General features: G+C 47.3%; 1 long non-coding RNA gene across 3 annotated transcripts in view; it reads left to right on the top strand.

Annotated features, from left to right (window-relative positions):
• The window catches only part of LOC111746585, a 5,932-nt gene extending 1,446 nt beyond the window's left edge, over nucleotides 1-4,486 (top strand). The window contains exons 2-6 of one of the 3 annotated variants that reach the window (XR_002783179.1): nucleotides 955-1,143; nucleotides 1,373-1,398; nucleotides 2,336-2,515; nucleotides 2,860-2,982; nucleotides 4,187-4,486. This is a non-coding gene — a long non-coding RNA (uncharacterized LOC111746585). Of the gene's footprint in view, nucleotides 1-25; nucleotides 1,144-1,372; nucleotides 1,399-2,335; nucleotides 2,516-2,859; nucleotides 2,983-4,186 lie in introns of those variants that run through there. The other 2 variants (XR_002783177.1, XR_002783178.1) reach the window with 2 other exon arrangements.
• Nucleotides 4,487-10,757: the final 6,271 nt, after the last annotated feature.

Genomic DNA, 10,757 nt, shown 5'->3' on the forward strand with positions numbered 1-10,757 from the left:
CCGGCTGGGGCGGGGCGGAGGGCGGAGAGCGGGGGCGGGCCCGGCGCTGTCCAGTGCCCCGCACATCCCTCACCTAGCCTGCGTGTCCCCTCACGTGACGTGGGACTCGATGACGTCGCCCCCTGCAGTCTCGGGGGTGCGCGGGGTTTGCCTCTGCAGTGCCTTTGGGCTTTGGAGGTGAAAGAAAGCGGAATGCAGTGGGAAGGGGGCCCCCAACGCTGAGAATCGCGGGGCCGACAGGCTCGGGCGGCGGTGACAGCATCCCCGCAGACCCTCTGCGCACCCCGCAGCGGGCGACCGCTCCGCGCCCCCGCTCTCTCCGAGTGAGCGTCTGGAATCTGGCCGCCCCGGCCCGCCCAGCCATCATGAACTCTGTCGTATCAGAGGATGTGGCAAGATCCAGGCGTGTGGGGGACCTTATGTCAGAGGAAGTGGCTTTCTTATTGCAGCAAAAATTCCCGCGCGTTAGTCAGTGCTTGGGGGAATGCGACCAAATTTTTATTTTTACTGCACTCCCCTACTTCCCAGAGCTCATTGCGAACCATGAAATAATCAACACATTTATCCTGAAATCTAAATACAGATATTAAAACATACTCACTGAGACCTACTGTGTGCAAGTCAACTCCGCCACCCAAGGAGGTGGGAAGTTTAGATTTATTAATTTGCTTTCTATGTGCCAAGAGCCAGTTAGACAAGAGGACTGTCCTCTGGAGTTTTCATTCTAGTGGAGGAGACATAATTAAACAGAAAACCCTATTCAGAGGAGTAAAATAAGGTGGTGTGCTAGAGGGTGACTGGAGTATGCTTTGGATTGGACGGTCTGGTCTGGGAAAGCCTCTAGGATAATGTGAGTGAACTGCCCAATGCACAGTAAGTGCTCTGGCGATGGAAGCTATTTGGGTGACGATAAGGGTTTATGCAATAGCTCTTGCTTTGCCAACTATATGCTAGGCGCTGTGCCAGGCCTGGTGATAACAACGGAGAGAGACAGTCCCTGCTCTCACGAGGCAGGCAGAAGTATGTGCAGTTACCATAAAAATGAAGGGCAAATGCTGATGTAGGGAAGATGCCAAATGGTTGGAGTTCGAAAGTGGGAGAGGACCACCCACTTCAGGAAGGCACATGGCAGGGTTAAGAGAGGTGAGTCACATACCGTGATTTCAGTTTTCATCACGGTGACAGTTCCATGTGTGTGTGTGTGTGTGGGTGAGCGCTAATTGTGTTTAATCAGTTCTCCTCCAAACAAAGACTTGCGGTAAGATTACAGCTAAAGTTTCTAGCCGTTCTAGAAAACTATAAAGCTATTATAATCTCTAAACTAATTTGACTCCATGCTTTAATTCTAAAAGTGCTATGTCTCCTTTTGTAGGGAAGAAAAAGGAGGAGCAAAGGAAGGTAAATTCGACACAAAGGCACCATTAATAATTGTCGGGATAGGCTAGGAAACACGGGACCCCACAAACACGGAGAACGCACGCAGAAACAGACTGCGGATCTCTACAAAGGGCCTAATTACAGAACCGTCTGTTGGAGATTAAGCAAATATAATAGAATATATTAATATTTACGGTGCCGGAGGCTGTGCCCTGGGAACCCTCTGGCGCCTTGTGAACTTGTCTGCCTTAGCCTTTGCCGCGTTTTAAATTCTTTTGGGTTAACCGTCAACATTTAAAAAAACATAATTTTTCACAAGTGTGTCTGGATGTCTGTTTCCTAAAACAGTCAGAAGATCCAGCCACCCTGGGCTCATGTTCCACTCGGCAAACGCTGGCCGGAGAACGGCTAGCTAGAGCACGTGTGCTTCTTCTCTATTCAGGAAGGTCCCCACCGCTTAGTGACATTGTCCCGTGTCAGGGTTGGGGAGAAACTTGAAGTCCTTAGAATCATTTCTGGAGTGACAGGAAGGAAGGGACTGCAGAGACTTCTGTGAGGGACGGTGGGATGGTGACCACTGGCTGCCACTCAGGGCTGCAAGAGTGGCCCCCAGGGGCAGCATCCACGCTCTAAGGACACTGAGTCAGAGGAGGCCGCTGGTGTCCCCTTTAGCACAAAGGGCAGGTAGTCAAAAGGAAGGCAGCTGTGATTCGCAATGGCAGACTCTCATTTTGGGGTTAACAGAACCCCTAACGGGGGTTCTGGAGAAGGAAAGTGTGGTGTGCTGTTGAGTCAATAGGAATTGGATGTCGTAAGTAAAAAAAGTGACAGAGCAGAAGAAAGAAGCGGGAGGGTGCCGGACGGATCACGGAATAACTGGCTGCGACAGTGTCGGATATTTGCATGGGCGGCATGTTGATTAGGGAAAAAAAGGCTCTTTGTTCTGAAATGCCTTCAGCAGTGAAAGTCAAGATGTGTTCAGAGGGGCCACGGTGAACTCGATCTCCTCCTCCGTGTTGACGGGGTCTCAGGACTGGTCTGCAGAACTCGGATTCACCTTCCGTAAGGGCTTCTCCTGGCTGTCAGCCCACACGATCTGCCATTTCTCCGAGTTCCAGCAGCCCTGGCCACTCAGCAGGTACTGCCGGTGGGAGCCGTCTCAAATCGTTCTCCAGGCGCAAGTGTTTAACTCTCTTAGGTCAAGGATTATATTTTATATTTCCCTTGCACCTCCATTTATTTGTCACATAGTAGGTGTGCCAAAATCCATGCTATATGAAAATGGTGCAGAGAGCTCCTGGAGGCAGACGACCTGGACTTTAATCCGGTTTTACACCTGTCAGCTCGACAGGCTTGGGCGAGACGGTGACCTTTCAGCTTCCTTACCTCTGCACAGAGAAGTGATCTCTGCTCTGCCTACTTCACCAGACGAATGTACGCATTCATGAAAAATGCGAATCTTTTTTTTTTTTTTTTTTCCAGCTGGGAACTCCTATAGAAATGTACTCCACTGATCCTTTAGGTGTTCATTGGGCGGTCACCTTCACTGTGAGAGCGTCCGAGTTCTTTAGCTGGATCTAGACTTGGAGAAGTGAGAGAGCCCAGGTAATGTGATTGGCCCCCAGCCTGGATGTGCCCTTACCTGTCACTTCCCGCTCTGATTAAGAGCTATCTGCAGAGTCTGGACTCTTTCCCTAAACTCAGATGTTTATTGTAGGCCTTTTGAGGTCTGCATTGCGTAACATTGGTCTCTGTTGCCCAGATGTTGTAGGCTATGGACAGACTCCTTCTCTTGCTTGCTTATTTGTTCAGCAAGTTGTGTTATATACTGAGCAATCAGAGTCGAATTAAAAAAGCTTACAGTCCAGTGAGGGAGACAGAACACAAACAGGTAGACATATAAATATATGACTATAAATTGTGGCAAGTACCCACCCAATGCCGCTAAGTGTGGCCTTGGGAACATATGTGCACAGTCAACTTTCTGGAGCCAGAACCGGCAGCAGCTGCAGCTCACCACCGTATGGGTGACCCTGCTTCCCTTCGGAGTGCTCCCATCTGTGGTCCAGACAGCACCCAGAGTAACCGTTTTAAAGCACACAGATCTGACCATGCCCCACCCCTCCTCAGCGACTTCCCACTGTGTTTGCCTTGATCACGACTAGGGCAGAGTCTTCTAGAAGGGAGAGCCCAGACCGGCTCCTGGGTCCTAGTCAAGAATTTTGTACTGAAACGTAAACTCACAACAAAATCTCAGTCCTGAGCCTTAGACTGAGTGACCTTGGCAGCGCAGAAATGAGATACTGGCTCCTCGGATGTGATAAGGGACGTTTCAAGCCCGGACGGTGCACAAATAAGTGTAGTGATGGTGAAGTCAGTCAGACTTATGGTGTTAACACTTTTGTACACAATTAAGAGTAATCTCTGCAGTTCTGGCAGCCATCGTGTGAGGCCACCCATTTTATAAGAGGAAACTGGAACTCATGAAACGATTTGCCCGAGGTCAGACCGTTGGTGATGGAGAAAGGATGCCAATTGGGTTTTCAGACCTTCTGTTTGACGTTCTTTATACCGTACCATGCTTGATGTGGGGAGGGGTTTTTCCTGCTCCCTGGCTTTGCTGTGTAGACCGGATCTGCCAAACGCATTTGATTTTTCAGGAGGCTGTGTTTTTGGTTTGGTTGAGCAGCCTTCTTGTAAGACACCAAGCTTGCGACTGTAGATTAAGTCTGCGTACCCTTGGGGATCGGTGCTTCCAACACGGTTTTACAGGCGGTGCTGGTGAAATAAGCTGTTTAACTTTTTGCAGCCTTCAGAAGACTCCCCAAAGCCCCAGGGGACAGCAGCTGGCAGTTGAACCATCATCAACATTCTTTCATCTGAAATGTACCTTGTCACAGACGCTGGGAAGTAGGCTTCAGCTGTAATGGCCTAAATTCTTTTCATAATGAGAACATTTTATTACTCTGCCAAAGGGTGTGTGCCAAGAAAGCCTGTGCCTAAAAATGACTAAGTAAACCAAATAACCTCGACACAGAATAACTTCCAAAATGAAGATGGCCGGGGTTCAATACACAGGCTCAAACAAACCAATCCTTAAAACTCAAAACATGACTCAATCTTTGCTTTGTTCATACCCTAAGCTGATATAAATCCAGCGTGGATTAGGGAATTAAAATGTAAACATGAGATAGAAAACAAATAGAACATGCAAATGACTACACGAAAATATACGCAAATACTGGATGAACTTTGAATAGGAAGACTTCCTAAGTGTAAATGAAGAAACCATACAGATTAGATTTGTTTAGATTTTACAAATCTGTTTTTTTTTTTTTTTAGATTTGTATGGAAAGTTTTACAAAATAGATTTGTAGAGAACATTTTAAATTCCGTCTATCGCAACATGTAATAAACAAAATTAAGAGGCAAATGACATCCTGGGAAAAAGACTTCTGCCTGGTCAGTCAAAATATTGTACTTAATATAAAAAATAGGCAAAAGATAACGTTTACAAAGAAAAAAACTATCACTGGCCAATAAATACACGTGGAATCATTCAAACTTATGAAAAGTCAACGCAGTACGTATTACATCCATAGATATGTTTTTACCTGCTCAGATTGGCAAGGGGACATTTTCGGTTTTATATGACACTAGCATAAGTGAAAATTTTCTGGGAATAAAACATTACGAGCAATAAATATTCTTATTTCCTTGAGGTCGACAAGAAACGTGCTGGAACTCTGAAAAACACTAACTTTAAGAATTTTCTGTATTTAATTTTACTGTAGGGCGTACCATATTTTTGCATTCAGTTTTGAAAAGAAAGTTTTGAAAGATTCAGTTTTGAAAATATAATAACTTCCCCCAAATTAATTTTTAAGTTGAATGCAATCCTAATTAAAAACTCTAGTAGGATTTTATTTGGGGAGGTTGATGGGAAGTGACCAAGTGATTTTAATTTTTCTTTATGTTCTGAGTAAAGCATTTTCTTGGGGTGCAGAAAATTTTTTTTATGACATAATACATAGGAAAACCAAGAAGATTTTAAATAGGAACAACTAGTAGGAAACACGTATGCAATGGGATATTAATATGTAGTATTAGAATGAACAGAAACTAAAGATGAGGGTGGTATGGAAAAAGACAGCCATAGAATTCGAATAGAATGGAGTGACCACACGTATAAACCCTGGTATATGTGGGAATTTAGCGTGTGTGAAAGTGTAGAAAAATATGATTGTTCAAAAGATGGCATTGGGACAATTGAGAAACTTTGGGAAGAAGTAACAATAGATTTTTACCTAATAGCATATAACAAAACAAATTCCAAATGGAATTAGTTAAATGGGGGAAATGACAGTGTGAAAAACTAGAAAATAAAGATGAATACCTACATGATTTTGTGGTGAGAAAGGCCTTTTTAAGTAAACAAAAACTATAAAGGGAAAGATTGCTAGAATCGATTTACCCAATTATTTAAAATTACAACAAACTGAAGTAATAGGCAAACAACTCTTTACTAAAAAAACGCACACAAAGTTAAAATCCATAGAAGAGAAAAAGTCTAGAGAGCGTCTCTGTGACCACACTCAGGGGTGATAATTCACTAGAATGACTACAAAACTCAGGAAAGCACCACGGATATGATTATAGTTTCATTACAGTGAAAAGAAAGAGGGTACCGTCAGCAGAGGGAAGGGACACACAGGGTAGAGTCTGGGAGAGAAAAATGCCGGCTTCTGGTTGTCCTCTCTCCACGGAGTCAAGGATGGCATCAACGCCCTGGCCACCATGAGTGACAGTATGTTCAGGGTACTGCCTGCCAGGGAAGCTGGCCTGAGCCTCTGGTGCCTGGGACCCACCCGTGAATATTTGAGCATGCTCCAGTGGACTCTTAATTGCCAGTATTTGCAACTTCGTGCCCGAGAACTTTTTTTAAAGAACTTTTTTTTTTTATAAAAAAAAATACAGAAAAGTACCATTTTCCTGTCTCCTTTCTTCAAACAGCCTTCACTTAATGACTCTTGAGGTTGGTATGCAATTACCCTGCCCCATCAGGTTGGATAATTCTGAGGCATTTCACACCATTTGCAGAATTATTCTGCAAGATTAAGCTCCAGTTGTCCCTGGAAAAGCTGGGAATCTTTCTGCGTGGAGGCAGATTTGAAAATGAGAAGACGGATAACGGGGAGAGAACCTCTCCCCAGCCTCCTGCAGCCTGTGATCCGGGTCACAGAGACTCACGAGGGGGAACAGGGGCAGCCTAGGCTCCCGCCCTCTGCTGGCCATCGGGAGGGCTTGCAGGAGGAAGGGGAGCTGTCACTGGGTGAGCTTATTTCTTGGTTCTCCTTGATCTCCTCCAGCTTCTCTTGCGACCAAAGACGTCTCATGAACGCAGGGCTGGTGCTAAGGCTCAGAGTGGAAACCTCCGGTTAGAATCTGCATTTGATGAGGGCAGCAAAGAGAGATCAGCAGGGGGCGAGGTGGGAAGCTATGAGGCTTGATAAGCAATACCTGACAGCTAATGCCTGACCAGGTGACGGAAAGAGAGGCTCTCCATGGCAGCACTTGGTGCGTAATAAATGTGAAAGAAGGGATATCACTTTCTAGGAGTGTGTTGTAGAGGTGATCGGGGTGAGGGGGCTCCCCAGTGAAAAAACCCAGTGCAGACCCAGAGACCAGCCCTCTCGCAGACACCTGACTGGTCTCTGAGACATTTCACTGAGCTGGATCTTTATTGGAAAATTGCAGTTAGAACCAGAGTGTTATGGATTGAATTGTGTGTCCCCCAAATTCACATGTTGAAGCCCTAATCCCCAGGGTAATGGATTATATTTGGAGACGGGTGGGGGGGGGGCGCTTTCAGGAGGTAACTAAGGTTAAAGAAGGTCATAAGGGTGGGGCCCTAATCCGGCAGAACTCGTGTCCTTATGAGAAGAGGAAGAGATACCAGAGACCCGCCTCTGCACCGGTGAGAACACAGTGAGGAAGCAGCTGTCTGCAAGCCAGGAAGAGAGGCCTCGCCAGAAACCCGGCCTGCGGGCAACTCCATCTCGAGTTTCCAGCCTCCAGGACTCTGGGACAGTAAATTTCAGCCGGTCAGGACACCCAGTCTGTGGTATCCTGTTAAGGAAGCCTGTGCAGATTCATGCAGTGTACTGTAAATCTAAGAATTTCCCACTGACAGCTGCATTCAACAAAGGTTAATCTACCTCTGAAGAAAACAAATTTAAACGTTATTTGCTGGCGAAAAGAAAATTTGCAGTCAATTATTTTGTCGTGTCCTCCTTTACATATATGAGGCAAATTTTTACCTATAAAGGATGTCACTCATTGTCCTTTTCCTCATTGGGAAAGTAGTTTTTTAAAAAAGAAAACCTTGTACACATCCCTAGCTAGTCCTCAGGAAACATCCTCAGCATGAGAATTACAAAGTTGAAGGTGATGCATATTTTAAGGCTATCTGAGAAGTATTTCCAGAGTGCTCACCAACCAAGTTGAACCGATTTACACTCCACAGAGCAGCGGATGAGAATGTCTATTCCAAATACTCATGCCGCCCCTGAATTTTGTTTTTCATTTTATGTCTTAGTTTGGTGTCTCCCGGAAGCAGAAAGATTCCCAGCTTTCCCAGCTCTTGGTGTGGCACGTCCTTGCCCCCAGGGAGAGAAAGAGGCCGACATTTAGGAGTCCCTCCCTGACTCATGTAGCCCATTCTCCCACGTGGATCGGAGGTGGCTCACAGGTTAGGTTACGTCCTCAAGTCACCTGCAAATAAACGCTTGGCGGGAATCTCACCCACAAACTTCATCAAACATCAGATCGGATTATGGCCCCTAACGCTTTTTTTATTCTCTGCCTCCTGAGACCGTGTACTGTACTGTCGGTGGAGGACAGCATGCGAGGTGATCCATGTGAAAAGTGTTTTGTCAACTGGGAAATGCTTTATTCAGAAAGTGGTAGTGTTGGCACAAAGGATCTTTTTAGCAGCTGACCTTCCCCAGGGGGAGAAAGCTCAGCTGAAGTGGGTTCACTAAAGGCAGATGAATCGATGTGCTGTAGCTGAGGGCCCAACAAGGCACAAGGAGGCGGCTCTTCCCACTGCTGGCAGGAGGCCCCAGCAGGGCCCAACGCCCTGGGCTCGGGGACAAGGCTCCTGTGGTGCCCGGCTGAGGATCCCGAGGCTACACGCTGAGAAGCGGCCCCAGCCGTCCAGCATCTCACTGGAGATTGGCAAGTCCAGACCTGGAGGGCGCCGGCCTTCCTGAATTCACACCCAATTTGAAGGTTATTATCTAAGGAAACCGAGGTATCTCCTTCAGAAAACGATCGTACCGGAAGATATTTGGAATGTAAACGTATTCTCCAAAGAAAATTGCAGATGACTACAGTAATTCATTCACTTTGTCTGTAAATAAGAAATGTTAATGTAACGATATAAATAACCCGCTCTTTAGCTCTTTGGAGGATGGCAATGGGGAAAACTGAAAAATAAGGATCTCGCAATTACCGGCTGAACAACATTTTGAGAACTAAGATGGAAGGTGAAGATCCCAAGTTGAAACATCTCTTTACAGGCTGCTTAGTCACAACATAAAGGGCGTCTGCGTTTTACGAAGGACTCCAGCATAGGCCCAAGCGTCTCCACATTTATCCTGACTCCGGCAGAGCTTCGGGATCCTGAGAAAGGTAGGTGTGTGTGAGGTCCTTGGGGGCGGTGGGAGGAGTGGCTTGTCTTGAGGTTTTTCTGGGATTAAGTACACAGCTTCTGAGCTACAGCCGACCTATGTGACACAGACGATGTAAATGTCGGGGTCGCACTGGTCACATGGTACAATCATTCGTACACACAGTTTACGCAACTCGTTTTTGCGGGAAACAACCTCCCGCGTCTCTTCATCATGATGTGCTCCCATTCCCTAGGAATCCTGTTTCACAAGTGTACGCTTTTAAAAAAAACAACCTGTCAGGGAATGTGAACGCCGCGTCCATTCTTGCGACAAGCTCCGTGAACAAAGCGGGGGAACCTCTGTCTCGCGGCCTTCCACCACACGTTCCCCGATCGTTGCGGAAAGTGTTTCCTCCGCGTTCCCGCCGCCCTCGCCCCTAACCCGGAGGCCGTGAGATGTTTGTTTTCTCGGCTATGGTAGCAGTTTCTTAGCATCTACTGTGGACACAGAGAGCAGGAGGCTTTATAAACGTTATTTACATTAAACATACAAATGTTTTTTTTTTTTAAAAAAAGGGGGTGCTCTGAGAAAGCAGCTGTGGGGTCCACTCCCACATGAGGAAACAAAATGCATGCGTGCAGGAAACAGAAACCTGGCCGGGGGTTTCGACCTGCCCGGGCTCTCTGGTGCTGCCTGCGTGTTGGGTCCCCTGGTGACCTTTGTGTTCTTTGACCCCGTGTTCCTTTGAATGGCCATTAGCTGTTCAGTAGGTCTCTAGTTGGAGCGAGAGGGGTGGAGTGGGCACGGGTCTGACTCCACAGCCGCGGGCCAGGCCCTCCTCCCTCTGTCCTGAGGGCTGTGACGAAGGTCGAAAATAAAGCAGAGCTTCTGAGCGTGCTCCCTGAGGCGTGGCTCTTTAAGCGTAGGATTTATTTGACGAAGCAGCAGCTGACAGCTTTGGCCCAGCACCTCTCCGAAAGTTCTTGCTAATTCAGGGCCCCTTCATCTGCTGTGGCGATGATGCTTGACGGTCCTGCGTCGGAGGCCCTTGACGAGGACTGGAAGGCACCGCTAAATCTCATGGGATATTTTATTCACGCTCACTTACTCACTAAACCCATCAAATCTACCTTCTCCCTCCCTCCCTCTCTCCCTTCGCAAACACTGGCAGGGGGCCCACCACGTGCCAGGCACAGTGCTAGGCACTGGGGGTTCAAAGGTGAATGAGCCACGTGGTCTTTTTTGGTCACAGGTGACAGAGGTCATGGCTCAACCTGTGCCCAGTGCTGGGTCAGCTTTTTGAGGATCAGTTCCTCCTTGGGCCACCTTCCCAAGAGCCACAGAGAGCTAAGGGAGCCTAACGAAGGACAGGGCTCCTCCCCGGGACTGGCTCCTCACCAGCGAGAGCACTCACTTTAAACCGAACGGTTTCCATTTATTTAGCACCTAACGAATGGTGAGCGAATTCCGGGCACGGCTTTTCTGTTTGGCTTGGGCTCACCTATCTAAGCATGACGAATGTGAGCAGATCGTTTGGGGAGATGGGGGAATATGTCGCTCTTTACCCACGGTCACGAGGCACCCGCGTGGGTTGACAATTGCCAAACGATCGTCAAATTATTGATTATCGTCGTCGATCGTCAGGAAAGATCCCATGCTGCGTGCCGTGGGGGAAGGTCAGGGAAAGCTCTGTAGCGAAGGTGG

This window comes from Pteropus vampyrus, unplaced genomic scaffold (genome assembly GCF_000151845.1).
Source record: "Pteropus vampyrus isolate Shadow unplaced genomic scaffold, Pvam_2.0 Scaffold194, whole genome shotgun sequence".
Classification (NCBI taxonomy): Eukaryota; Metazoa; Chordata; class Mammalia; order Chiroptera; family Pteropodidae; genus Pteropus; species Pteropus vampyrus.